This window comes from Petaurus breviceps, unplaced genomic scaffold, assembly GCF_028583685.1.
Source record: "Petaurus breviceps papuanus isolate PSGF00001 unplaced genomic scaffold, PetGlider_PUasm1.0 37, whole genome shotgun sequence".
In the NCBI taxonomy this organism is placed as follows: Eukaryota; Metazoa; Chordata; class Mammalia; order Diprotodontia; family Petauridae; genus Petaurus; species Petaurus breviceps.
In genome coordinates, this window is record NW_027186296.1 from 63964001 (window position 1) to 63978661 (window position 14661).

Genomic DNA, 14661 nt, shown 5'->3' on the forward strand with positions numbered 1-14661 from the left:
CCTTTGCCTGAGGTAGCCTGTTCTGTTTTAAAGGCTTGAGAATGTGGGTGCTTTCTGCTTTATCTATCTGTGCCAATATCATAACTACTCTGATGGCTTTCACTTTCTGGTTTTGGGACTCAGTCTTTTGGTATCTTAATAAATTTTCTAGTTTATTTCCCCATATGGCAAACATGACGTATTTTGTGATGGATAATTATATCAGCATATTTGTAATCTCTATAGGCATTGTGAATATGGCATTGCTGATACACCTACTTATAGATAACTTAATTCACTACATGGGACAAAAAAATTCAGAGTTGGAGTTTGCAAAAGTCAGGACAGGGAAGGTAGAAGGTAGAGGGCGATGGGTTTTTATTAAGTCCATAGATACATAACGAAAGTATGATAAAAGAAGGATAAAAGGTGAGTTGACAAAAGTAAGGAAATGAAACTAGAGTCCTTGACCAAGTCAAGGAAGGGGTTCCCACTGAAAAGCATTCCCATGGGGGAAAAGGTTCATAAATGCAATGGGAGAGGAGCACCTCAAGATGGGTTTAATATGGAATTAGTTGGTGTGTTAGAAGGCCACCTTCTCTGACAATATCCTGCCCAAAGAAAAGTGGAACTACTAAACTTTATTTTTTTAAAGCAATTGGGGTTAAGTAACTTGCTCAAGGTTACATGGCCAGCTATTTTGTGTGGGTGTTAAGTATCTGAGGCCGGAACCTATCCTGGGTCTCCTGACTCAGGGGCTGGCACTCCTACTCACTACATCACCTGGCCACCCCTGGAACTACTAAACTTTTAACATCGAATGGCAAACAGAAAGGTGAAAAGGCATGGACTCAGAGATAAAAAGCCATAGCCAATGGTAAAGCAGGAAAGTTATAAGATTGCATCAATTTGGGAAGCAAGTTAATTTCTACCATGGGACCTTGTTTCTATCCACCTTATTTTGCTCATAAATTGACAATTCTAAGAATAAAACACACTATGGGATAATGGGAAAAGATATATAAAGGTAATAACATATAACACTAACTAAAAGAAAGAACTTTAAAAAGTACTTTAGACTTTAACTTCATGAAGAGCAAAAAGGTATTAGAGGAAAAAAAATAAGGATAAAAATTATAAATAAAAAAATAAAGATAAGCAAGGAAGAGATAAACTATCCCCCCTCCCCCCCCCACAAGAACAAGGTGGTTTACTTAAAATCTTAGAAAATCAACAAAGAAACAAATTGAAACAACAACTTCAATAAAGATGATACTAATTGATTGCTTGTTGCCCTTTTTTTCTCCAAAAAAGACCAAAATGGCATCACTATGTTAGAGTCAAAGTTCAGTGTGTCTGATTGTGACTGATTAGACCAATATGAGCTTAGAATGCTCTACCACAAGTGAGGCACAACAAGTCTATATGAAAGATGGGACTACAAAATAAATAAAGCTACAGAAATCTACATTTTTATGTAGAAGTAACAAAATCTAGGAGGCAATAATAGAACAACTTAATTGGAAGAATATTCAATGTTCTTGATTAAGCCATGTCAATATAATAAAAATGACAATATTACCAAAGTTGATTTACAGGTTTAGAGGTACACTAATCAAATTACCAAGAGGTTATTTTATAGAGTCAAACAAAATAATAATAGTTCATTTGGAGAAAGAAAATACCCTGAACACAAAGGGGGCAGAAATTTAAGGTATAAATAGGAAAAAACACTTCTGTATCTCAAAATGTATTGTGAAGTACTAATATTCAAAACAATTTTGTATTGGATAAAAATGGAAAAGTACTTCAGCAGAAGACACTGGACAAGGGAAAATAAGAAATAATTGAATATAATGACCTATTATTTCATAAATCCAAAAACTTAAAAGCATCTTGATTCGATAGGAATTATTAGGTGATCTGGAAAATGGTCTGAAAGAAATTAGGTTTGGACTAACATCTCAGACAATATACCAGATTAAATTTAAAAATAAATGTATTAGTTACATATGTTTAAATCCCTTAAAATTAGAAGAAAAATTTATGCCTTTAATAGCTATAGGTAGGGGCTGAATTATAAAGCTAACAAGAAATAGAGACAGTTACAAAAGATAAAACCTGATCTATTCATTTACATGAATCAATAAAATTTTAATAAACATTTACTAAGTAAATATATAAGCATTCTGCTAAACACATGAAAAGTTTTTTTTTAACAAAAGTAATAGAACTAGGAAAAGAAGTGAAATAGTAAATTGAGAAACATCTTTTTATCAAATAGATTGCTATAGTGCCATGCACATAGTAGGTACTTTAAAATGTCTATCGATTGATTGAAATATCTTTAATAAGGGTCTGGCACATAAGATATCAGCAGCTGGAAAAAATATAAAAGATGCAAAACCACTTATCAATTCATAAGTGGTCAAAGAATAGGAATGATGCTCAAAAGAATTACAAATGGCTTGAAAAATATGATAGAGTGCTCCAAATTATCTATAATAAGAGAAATGCAAATTAAGACAAATCTGAAGTTTCTTCACATATTCAGCTAATTGACAGTGACGATGAGTGGAAAGAATTATAAAAGGGGCATGCTCATGAATTGATGGTGGTGTTGTAAATTGGTTCAACCATAGTGGAAAACAATGAGGAATTGTGAAGTGAGTAACTAAAGGGGTCCTACCCATTGACCTAGAAATTCTTCTGATTCTTTGAAGGGGTAGGGGGCAGTGATTGTAGAACAATGTGTATATGGTAGATTTTATCAATGGTTTGCTTGGGTTTAATTTTTCCCCTTCTACTTGTTTTGCTATTTATTATAAAAGATGTTTACCTGTGAAGAAGAGAGAAATTCAGGAGAAAATGTTTATGATATAAAAACAACACATAAATAAAATAGTTAAACAAGTATTTAAAATTTAATTTAGTTAGCGTCCCCCATTACTCAAGAAAGGGCCTTTGAAGATAGAATTGATAATTAATAATTTAATCTGAAGAAATTAGGGGGTCAAAGAATAAATTATAGAAACAAAAGAAATTTTCACCAAAGGAAATGATATGCAAAATTTTATAGGCTTAAATAAACAGTTCTTAGGAGACAATTTTTCTCTAAATGCTTTCATGCCCAAAAGAGAAAGAACAAATCAATAAATTAGTCTTGAAAATTTTTTAAAATAGTAGAACAAAAAAATCTTAAATACTGCTGAACTCAATAGAAAAGTAGAAACTCTAAGATTCAAAAAAGGGGTTAACAAAATTGAAAGCAAAAAAAGAAACACACACACAATACAATATTGGGTTAATGAGCACAAATATGACCTTTTAAAAGAAACTAACAAAATAAACATCTATTCTGATTTTGAAAGAAAGAAAAAACAGTCTTAATAAAGAGAATTCATAACAACTGTATAGGAAATAAATTACACGATCAAAAATTGTTTTTTCTAATTGCATGCTAATAAAATATGTAATAGGTAAAAATAGATAGTACTTAAATAATAAAATATCCACATTTACAGAAGAAAAAGATTGGTTAAATAACCCAATATCAGAAATTGAATTATCTATGAATAAATTCACAAAGGAAAAAAATCTAGAACTATATGGATTTACAAGAAAAATTCTGTTAAAAATCAAAATAATTTCAATAAAACATATTTGAAAATATAGGAAAAGAAGAGACTCTTCTAACCTATTTCTATGACACAAATATGATCTTGAAATCTAGCTATGAAGAGAAAAAACAAAGAAAACTATAGCCCAGTATCTAATGAACATTGACAAAAAGTTAGAAATTAGCAAATAGGACACAATAACTTAAAAAAAATGTCACTAAAAAGTATAGAAATAAATGGACTTTTCCTTAATATGGTAAATAATTTCTATTTAAAACAAAGAATAAATATCATATGTAATGAGAAAAGGTTAGATGGCTGTCCAGAAAGATGAGGGGTAATAATAACAACAACAGCTAACATTTATATAGTGCCTACTATCTGCCAGGAACTGTGCTAAGTGCTTTACAATTGTTATCTCATTTGATCCTCCCAACAACTATGAGAAGTAGGTGCTATTGTTTTCCCCATTTTACAGATGAGGAAACTAAGGTAAACAGAAATTAGTGCTTTTGCCCAGAGACACACACTAGTGAATGTCTGAGGCCAAATCTTAACTTAGGTCTTCCTACCTCCAGATCTGGCACTCTACTATACCACCTAAAGAGACTACCCACTATCACCATTACACTGTTAACAACACTACAACAAGACAAAAAAAAAACAAATCAAAGGGGTAAGTAGACAAAAAGGAAGCCAAACTATTGATTTTTGTAGACGATATGATGGTCTTTTAAAAGAACCATAAAAAATAAACTAAAAATAAGTCTAACCAAGTTCCAAGAAATCAAATACATTCACATAAATAATCAACATTTTTGTATGTTCCTAATAAGACCTAGCAGGAAGAAATAGAAATAAAAATTTCATGAAAAAGAATGACAGAATTTATAAAAAGAGTCTAACCAGGAAACACACAAAAGCCTTTCCCCAACAGATGAATGTAAGAAAGGAAATGCGCATTGATTAAGCACTTACTGTGTACAAATGCACTATGCTAAGTATCTGACAAATACCTCATTTGACTGTCACAACAATTTTGAGTGGTTGATCCTATAATTATCCCTATTTTATAGTTGAAGAAGCAGGCAGATTAAGAGACTTGCCAGTGTTACACAACTAGTGTCTGAGGTCAGATTTGAACTTAGGTCTACTTGACTCCAAGCCTAGTGTTCTATCCACTGCCATCACCTAACTGCCTATGGTCAAAAGATGTGAACTGCCTGTTCATATCTTGAGTACTTGTTCAAGGGAAAAAATCCAAAACGTTCATAAACATGAAAAAATGCTCCAATTGACTAACAATTAGAGAAACACAAAATATTACCTTTGCTTAATCAAGCAATCAACCAACAAATTTTTATTAAGTACCTACTATGTGCCAAATTCTGGGCAAGGCACTGGGGATAAAAATGCAAAGGCAAGATAAGCCCTGTTCTCAAAGATCTTATATTCTACTGGTGGAATAAAGCATGTTCATAAGATATATATATATATATAGTGATTTTTTGGATGGATGGGGAGTAATAACTGGAATAATCAGAAAAGGTCTCTTGAAGGAGGTAGCATTTGAGGGGAAACAAAAGGAACTAAGCATTCCAAGAAGGGATAGCAAGGAGGAAGGGGGACAGTCCAGACAAAGACAAAAGTACAAAGAACGCAAAGTGGGGTCTGGTGTAAAATGAACAGCAAGTACAGAAATTTTGCTAGAATAGAGAAAATGTGATGGACAAAAATGTGAAATGAACCTGGAAAGGTAGGTTAAGCAAGAATGTAAAAGATTTTAAATGCCAAATGGAAGAATTTGAATTTTATCCTTGAGTCGATGAAAAGTCATTGAAGATAGTCGAATGGGGCAATGATGTAGTCAAACACCAACTTGGCATTTGTGTGAACGATATATGGGAGAGAGGAGACAATGAATGCAGAGTGACCAATTAGACAGGTTTTTCAATAGTTCAGGTAATGGATGACAAGGGCTTAAACGAGAGTGATTGGGGTATGGATGGAAAGGTGATGTATGTAAGTAATGTTGAAGAGCTAAAATCAATGACACTTGGCAACCAGCCTGTTAAAGTGAAAATCTAAGAATGACTCCTAGGTTGTGAATCTGGGTGAATAGAAAAATATCAATTTGACAGCAATAGGGGGGTAATGGAGAGTGAGTTTGGTTTTGGTTGAGTTTGAGATAACTTTGAGGCATCCTACTAGAGATGACCAGTAGGCTGTTGTTCTATGTAATGACCAGTCTGGTTGTTAATTAACTCACAGTGGTTTAATCCAAGGGCCTGGGACTAAATTAGGCCCCAGAAGAGTAATCCATAAAGTATTTTCAGTGCAGTATTGAGTCAGTCTTGCTGCTAGTCCTACTCTGATCTTGTAGTCCATGTTTAATAATTGCTCCCTTGTCCTAGTCTGGATCTTCAGTGCCAGAGTTCATCTCTTGGTACACTGACCCATACTCTACAACTGGGACCTTGCTATACTCTAGCCAATGTCTCTAGGAACTGTCTTCAGTCTCAAGCCTTATCTGCTTCCAGACTTGTCTGAGAAAAACCACCCACCAGGAAGTCCTCCTGCTGCTTGCTGCAGACTCCCCCATCATTGCACTTCTACCAGACAGCTATGATGTGTCCTGACTGTCTCACTCTGTTTCATTTCATTTATCTTTTTTCAAAATCCTATGGAATTAAATAGTGAAATTTTCCCCCCTGCCCCTCTTTCTTATAGATGAGAAAGTAGAGTTCAAAGATTTCCCTAAAATCACTCAAGTAATAAGCTACAGAGTTAAGATTCAAATGCAGGTCTTTTGATTATAGTTCTAGGGCTCATGGAGGATATGGGCTGGACCTGTGAATTTATTAGCATTGGAAATTCCCTCCAATCATGAAAGCTAAAATCTTTTCTGCAACAGTAGAGTCTTAGAAAGTTACCCAGAGCCAGAGGCTCTAACTTGCCCAAGGTCACAAGGCAGGACATAAACCTAGGTTTAAGAGTAGCCAGGTGGTAAAGTGGAAAGGGCACTGGGCCTGGACTCAGGAAGATGGGAATTCGAATCCAGCCTGAGACATTTAGCAGGTTTGTGACTCTTCTGTAACCATTGTGAGCTCCTTGAGGGCAGGGGCCGTCCTTTGCCTTTCTTTGTATCCTGGGTGTTTAGCACAGTGCCTAGCACATAGTACGTACTTAACAAATACTTTTTTTCCCCTTCTTAGTTCTTGCTGGTTTTAAGGCCAGGTCTCTATTCAATTTCCTGCAAGACTAATTAAAGAATGGTTCTGATATTAAGAGAGTTTCTTAATGTGAAATAATAATCCTCTAAATCATAGTTTTAGGCAAGCACGGGGTAGATTAGGGCAAAATAGGGCAATTATTTCCTTCTTGCTCCCAGCTCCAGACCTTACCATATTCCCTTCTGACCCTGCCAATCCACTTCTCATTTCTAACTGCCTTGTCTGTCTAGGTTGGGGGTGGGGAAGCTGTGGCCTCAAGGTCACATGTGACTTTCTAAGTCCTTGGGTGCATGCAGCCTTTTGATGGAGTCCAAGTTTTACAGAATAAATCCTTTTATTAAGAGGATTTGTTTTGTGAAGTTTGGATTTAGTCTAAGGGCCACTCTTGACAGCCCGTGGCCTTGAGGCAGCAGGTTCCCCACCCCTGACCTAGATCTATCGACTAGTCCCACTTTCACGTTTCTTCCTTGCATCCATTACTGGCACCTTCTTAGAAACTCTACATTGCCTCAGTAGACCTATTTATTTTCTGGGTCTTGCTGTCCATCTAACAGTTACTGACCCGCATTACTGAAAGTCCATTAGAAACTGTCCTTGGAGGATCATCTAAGTGGCACAGTGAATAGAGCACCAGCCCTGGAGTCAGGAGGACCTGAGTTCAGATCTGACCTCAGACACTTAACACACTTACTAGCCTTGGGCAAGTCACTTAACCCCAATTGCCCTGCAAAAAAAAAAAAAAAGAATCTGTTCTTGGTCTCAAGTTAGTACTCACATTCACAGGAAGACAGATATACTTAGAGGACAGCATCTCTGGAATTTCATGTTCTAAGGAGAGACTCTTAAATTGCTTTTCCTGGTCCACATGCCTAAGGAGGCTCCATGTTCAGCTTGGAGTGAAATTTACATGAATCACTGCCTGATAGATGCACACATTTCTCTTGATCTTCCTCCTGGGTCACTGGATCCTTTTCAACAAGGGACAAGTTCAACTCCAGAAGGAAGCATTGTATACTTGCTGAGCACACTTGGCCTCTTGTCAAGTGGACTTCATCTGTCACTGTTTACTTTGGGAGCCTGGGGGGAGGGAGTACTCCCTGGGTGATTCTTCTCACTTCCTGCCCCTAGAAACAAAATTGTGTTATTGAGTTTGCTGGGTGAGCAGGAGGCAGGAAAGCAATGGCAGATTCAGTTTGTTGGTTTTAAAATGGTTTCCCTCATTGTGCATTCTGTCACTTCAGCAAGCCAGCAGCAATTTACCTATTTGGCTCAAAATAAATAGTCAAGATGCTGTTTGTTAGTGGACAATCTGGAAACCTGTATCACATGGGATATTTAGCATTCTGGCCCAGCTTGTTCTTGCTGGTGGAATTATCAAAGGGCCTCAGATGCCCGGGGATTAGCCAAATGAATTATTTCCGATTTAACAAACATTTTCTAAATATCTACTTTGTGCCAGATACTGGAGAGGTGCTAGGGATACAGAGATGAAAAATGTCATGGTCCCTGCCCTCAGGTTACTTACAGTAGAAAGACACGTATACATAAGTATAATAAAAATAGAATATGTTAATGCTAAAACAGAGGTCAAGATGAATTGCCTTAGGAAAATTTGAGTCAGGAGAGGTCACTTTCAGCTTAAGGGAATATTTTGGCTGTCTGGTAATTCAATTCCTAGCAGTTATTATAATACTACTAGTTCACATTTATATAGTCCTCTAAGGCCTGAAAAACATTTCATATACATTATCTCATTTGACTCATTTTACAGATGAGGAAAATGAGGTACAGAGAAGTTGTGACCTGCCCTGCAAATATCTCCAGTACGAAGTTCCATATCCTATAAGTTCTCATTCTTCAGTAACGGAGACAGAAACCTCTCTGATTCAATATCCAGTCCTCCCCAAGGTCTTCAAGAGAAGATGTCATATTGGACATAAAAGCAGAGTGACACAGTGAGAAGCATCCACCCTGCTCAGAATTCAAAGAGTCAAAATTAATCAACAGAAGAACAACTAAATTCTTTCTTGCCTTTTACTACAACCTCAAGTGGTAACAATGCCTTCAAATGGGGACTTAGAAGAGGCAATTTGAGAGACAATTCATCAGGTATAACATCATAGAAGATATACTGCTAGACTTGGAGTTACGAAGATGTAGTCTCAAATCCCTCCTTGGACACCAATTAGCTATAGAAGATCATCTTTCTGTGCCTCGATTTCCTTATCTGTAAAAGGACAAAATTGAACTCAATAGCCTTTTCAACTCTAAATAGAAATCTATGCTTGTGAAATAAATGCCCCATCCCACAGACTAGCATGAGGCCCAGTTGTCAAGAACACAGGAAGTCTAAACATGGCATTAAATCAGGCAGCTAGAGCAGAAGCAAATAGGAGTGGATCAGCCAAGCCAGCCTCATTCATCAGCCAGGGAATGTGCGACCCTGGGACTAACATTATTATATGCAGCTTATTCGATAAAGTGGCTTCTCCTGGCCCCCCCAACAGACAGCAGAGAGAAAATGTGATGACTGAGTGGAGGGAAAGGAATGAGGCAGCAATGTGCCACTTGATCACAAATGCATGGGCAGCAGCTCCTCGGCCAGGCCACCTGGGATCTGACCAGCAGAATATGTAAATGTGGGAGCAGCCTGGGCATCACTCCGGGAAATATGTTTCCACCAACCTGGCTAGAGGCCAGGAGTACCTCCCAAAGTTCCTAGGATAATTAGGATGCGAAAGAGGTTCTTAAATCATATAAGAAGTCTTTTTTGTGGAGAACATAGCAAGAAAATAATTCTGTTTTGGGTAAGCCCAGTGTCTTGTGCTGCCTGAATGTGTAGGGAGTCACTAAAATCCTTTTAATAAGATGAGGGACCACTGAACCTTACTTTCTGAACTGCCATGACATACCCCACATACCCAGGCACTGCCATCTGACCTTCAAATTAGCTACACTTGGGCTTTGCCATTCACCTGACAGATGTACCCCTTGCCCACCCAGCCCATCCATTGTCCTCAAACCAGACACTGAAATTTGCATCTTCAATTAAAATGTGAGATCCTTGAATGCTCAATTTTCTCTCTGCATCATGAGTACCTAGTGCAATGTAAACACTTAATAAATAATTTTTCATTCATTTATCATGGAGAGGGGAAGCAAAAGAAATCCAGGTTATTACTGCTCTGTAGAACAAAGGGATTCTCACTAGTTGATTCCTCAATCTTAGGTGAGCTACATCTGTGATCAGCTGCTAGTACTCTCCCTTATTTGTATATAATAGATTCTATATGCATATATGCATATATAGCACATACATGTACATATATGGCACATGCATATATATACACATATGTATATATGTGTGTATATCTCCCCATCAGAAGGTAAGTTCATTGAGGGCAGGGACTATTTTATTTTTGTCATTGTATTCCCAAGGTCTGCACTGTAGTAGATTATTAATAAAGACTTGTTGGTTGGTTGATTATTTTTTTTGCCATTTAATTGATTTTCTTTGTAATCATATATATTTTACTTTATGCATTTACTAAAAAGTCTGACAAAGAAAGTCAACTTCTTTCAGAAGACTGCCCAAGGCCCTTGACACAAAAAAGAAGAAGATCGCCTTTTCTAGGCAAGGACCATAAAGTACAAAGATTCCAACAATATGACACAATAGGCTTATGAATGACTCTAATGCCCTGAAATTAAACAAAAAAGTGAAAACTGGTGAAAACCTCTTAAGTTAGACATACATCTACAAGTCCATTTTAATCAAACTTTCTAAACAAGGATATTTGTGTATTTGTGTCATCAACAATGATGCTGTCAAAACATTCCCTACAAATAAGAAGTTTTCTCCGGTAACAGCTACATGTACTCCAGGTAGAGTTACACAAACTTCTCAATAATCACATGTTATTTTGTAAGGTAATGTCTGAAAGCAACATGCTGATGTGGTCTTAATGGTTTTGATCCATTTGCCACCAAATATACCCCACTCTATTCTCCAAGGTTTCTCTCTCTAGATCCCTAGGCCTGAACTTCATTCAGCTTTAAGGATAAGACCAAAGACATAACCGGATTAGTAAGAAATGTGTCCAATAAAGCAAATATTAATTCTGTCACAGGCATTTTTATTAACAGACCATTAGAAAAATAATCATGGTGTAGAGATCTTTAGTTCATTCTTCTAATAAGCCTGTTGATCTTGTCTTCTCTGTTACCAGCATCTCTACCTTCCACAAAATGTGTAGTCTTTTTCTTCATTCTGCCTCGTGGAGAAGATAATTTGAAGGGCCACGGGAATTTGTTGGCAGCTTTGAAGTGCTTACCAACAGTGTAGATCTCATGGATCAAGTCCTCCTTGCAGATAATTCCATATTTACCAAGAGATTTTGCAATAAGGGCATTATCTGTCAGGGCAATTCTCTGTTTCTTGATCTTGCCATAACCACATTTGTAAATCAAGTCATTCACAAATTTCAGGTTTGGATAACCCCATGCAATGGATGGTTCCACGATCCTCAGCATGTTAACCGAGGCCTTGTTAAGCTTAACAAAAGTGCCATAGAAGATTTGGCGAAGGTGAAGGAGCTCAATACTTTTCAGACCTTTGGGCTAACACCAGTGATACCCCTGATTCTGATCACAAAAGCTAACTTGGGTTCTGCAGGTAGGTGGTAGTTGCCAGCTTTGCTTGCCATTCTAGCCAGCCAGATTTCACTTCTGTACATCTGTCTGTACTCTTTATGGTAGGCTTTAGCTTTTTCATAGATAATTTTCTCCTTATTTTACGGAGCTTTTTTATAGACATCTTCAAACGCTTGGCCTTCAGTATTGCAAAAGCCTTTCTTTTTTTTCAGAAGGGATTCTGGAACGGATGGTAGCTTCTTCTTTTCTTCTATGCCCACCATGATTCTGGCCGGAAAAAGAGCTGGTTGGTTGATTATTAGAAGACAACATACTGACTGCCTGACTGTTCCTTCCCTTCCCTGGTCATTTTCTCTGGCTGTCCCTCCTGCATAGAGTGCTCTTCCTCCTCTTCTCTGACTCCTTCCCTGGCTTTCTTAAAAGTTCCAGCTAAAATCCTACCTTTTATAGGAAGCCTTTCCCTTGGTTAATTATTTTCTATTAATCCTGTGTATAGTTTGTTCTTATATAGTTGTTCATATGTCGTCTCCCTCACTAAATCATGAGCCCCTCAAAAACAAGGACAACTTTTTCCTTTCTTTGTATCCCAAGTGGTTCGTGCAGTACCTGGTAGGTATTAGGTTTGTGATTAATAGGAATGGACTGAATGACTGACCCCACACCTGTCTGGGTTTTTAAACTCTTGTTTCCCTAGTTCCTTGAGTAAGGTAGAGTGGGACAAGCCCTAGATTTTGGAATTAGAAGACTGGGTTTGGACCTAGGTTCTGCTCATGTCTACTTGAATAATCTTGGAGAAATCACTTCTTTTCTCTGCATCTCAGATTCTCCATCTGTTAAATGATAGGATTGGATTAAGGTCCTTCCCAGCTCTAAATTCAGTGGTCTTATTTCGTAAGAAGGCTCAGGTAATGAATAAAACTCATTTTTCACTTGTGATGGAAAGGATTTTGATTTGAGGGAAATACCAATACCACATTCACCCATACATACATACAACTGTGTGACCTTCTTTCCCAGCCAAAAAGCCAACTCTACACTCTTCTAAAAACAGTCTCCCAGGAATCCAACTCTAATGAACATAGTATAACAAAAAAGCAGGTACTTCATTGAACTCCTGCAGCCTGACCTAAAAGAATTGTATATATTGATGCTGACATATAGGCATAAAGCATAAGAAATATTTTATGTTAAAAGCACAAAACATACATATATATCTATATGCATTCAGACCCCACTAATTTGTAATAAATAGGAAAAAACCTGAATTCATATAAAGTATGGATTATAGAATATTTATAAATGTGTGTATTGCTATTTCAAGAAGCTTCAGTGATTTGTTCTTGCTTCTAGAATGAAATGCAAATGTCTGTATCTGGTATTTAAAGTCCTCCACAATCTGGCTCCAGTCTATCTTTCCAGACTGCTTTCACATCACTCCCCTTCAGAGTCTATGTAACAGCTAAACATGTCTCCTTGCTATGTCCCCACTCTCACCTCCATGCCTATGCTACACAGACCATCCCTCATGCTAGGAATGGCTCCACTCTTTGACTCAGCCTGGTAGAGTCCCTGGCTTTCAAAGCACAATTCAGGTGCCCTCCCCCACAAGGGATTTCTCCATCACCTCTGTTGTTGGTGATTGCCTGTACTACCACCCTCAAAATGATTTTTTCTTTACTCTGCACATACATATTTGTGTACATGTTGGTTTCTCCCAATAGACTGTCAGCTCCTTGAAGGTCTTATTTTTGTCTCTGTTATCTCCAGCATCTAGCACAGTGTTTGACATTGTAGTCGACATATATGCTCAATTTTTTTAATTGAACTGAATCTAAGGAATCAGTAACTAAAATTAGAGTTGCTCTATGAAACTTGTCCTGTTAAACCTTCCTTATAGAACCTCTTCTAATTCCCAAACTGAACCTGCTCCTGATCCCACTGCTTCTACTACTGTTTCATTCTAGAATCTCCCTAAGCACTTGATGTCTCCTCGCTCTGGAATATCCTACCACCCCTGAAACCTCTTCACCATGTAATATCCCTCTGCAAGACTGCCCAAATTCTCCCATCACTGAGTTTACTTCAAACCCTCCATTTTATGAAGGCACCCAAGCTAGCCTTCCTTCATTCCCCTCCTGTTTCTGACATCCTGGATTTCAAACAGGTACCTTCATCCTATGGGGCAGGTAGGTGGCCCAGTGGATAGAGTGCTAGACCTGGAGTCAGGAAGACTCATCTTCCTGAATTCAAATCTGGTCTCAGACACTTACTAGTTGTGTGACCTTAGATAAGTCACTTAACCCTGTTTGCCTCAGTTTCCGCACCTGTAAAATGAGCTGGAAGAGGAAATGTCAAAATATTCTATTATCTCTGACAAGAAAACCCCAAATGGGGTCATGAAGAGTCCAATATGACTGAACAACAACAAAATCTTATCCTCCCACTTCCCCTTTTCCCGTTTGTATTCGATTTTCCTCCATTAGAATGGAAGTTCTCTCAGGAAGAACAATTTTTTGTTGTTGTTTTTGCTTATATTTGTATTTCCAGAATTTAGCACATTGTTTAGCACAGAGTGAGACTTAATAAGTGCTAGTTTCCTTCCTTCCCTCCTTCCCTCCCTCCCTCCTTCTTTCCTCCCTCCCTCCCTTCCTCCCTCCCTCCCTCCCTTCCTTCCTTCCTTCCTTCCCTTCTTCCTTCCTCATAATAATAAGCATATGTAAATCTGGATTCCAAATATTTTCATATAAATGAATACTTTTAAAATGCTTACTTTCACTATTAATATTTCAGTTCCATGAAAGAATGATTTTCTAAGCAAAGGTAAATCTAGTCTTAACTCTTATCTAAAGTCTTATAAAAACAATTTGTTAAAATTTGAATCTGTGTAACTGTAGTATGTGTGTAGATACACATTTATGCATATACATATATACACATACTGCTGTATGTTATATTAGACTATATATGTGTATATACATATAATATATATACTATAAATTTACATATTTTTATTGATATAAATATAAACATAAAGCTATAAAATATGAGTAAAATAAAGACCTAATATACCTCATATGATTTGGAGACATGGTAATAGTAAACCAGCCTTAAATAACCATTACCTTGCTTGGCCATGATGGATAACAATATCGACACCATGGTTATATTATATGTGC

The 14661-nt window shown here is 37.1% G+C and overlaps 1 pseudogene; it reads right to left on the reverse strand.

Moving 5' to 3' along the window:
* Positions 1-10961: 10961 nt before the first annotated feature.
* LOC138168592 (large ribosomal subunit protein uL30-like) lies at positions 10962-11748 on the reverse strand (annotated as a pseudogene).
* Positions 11749-14661: the final 2913 nt, after the last annotated feature.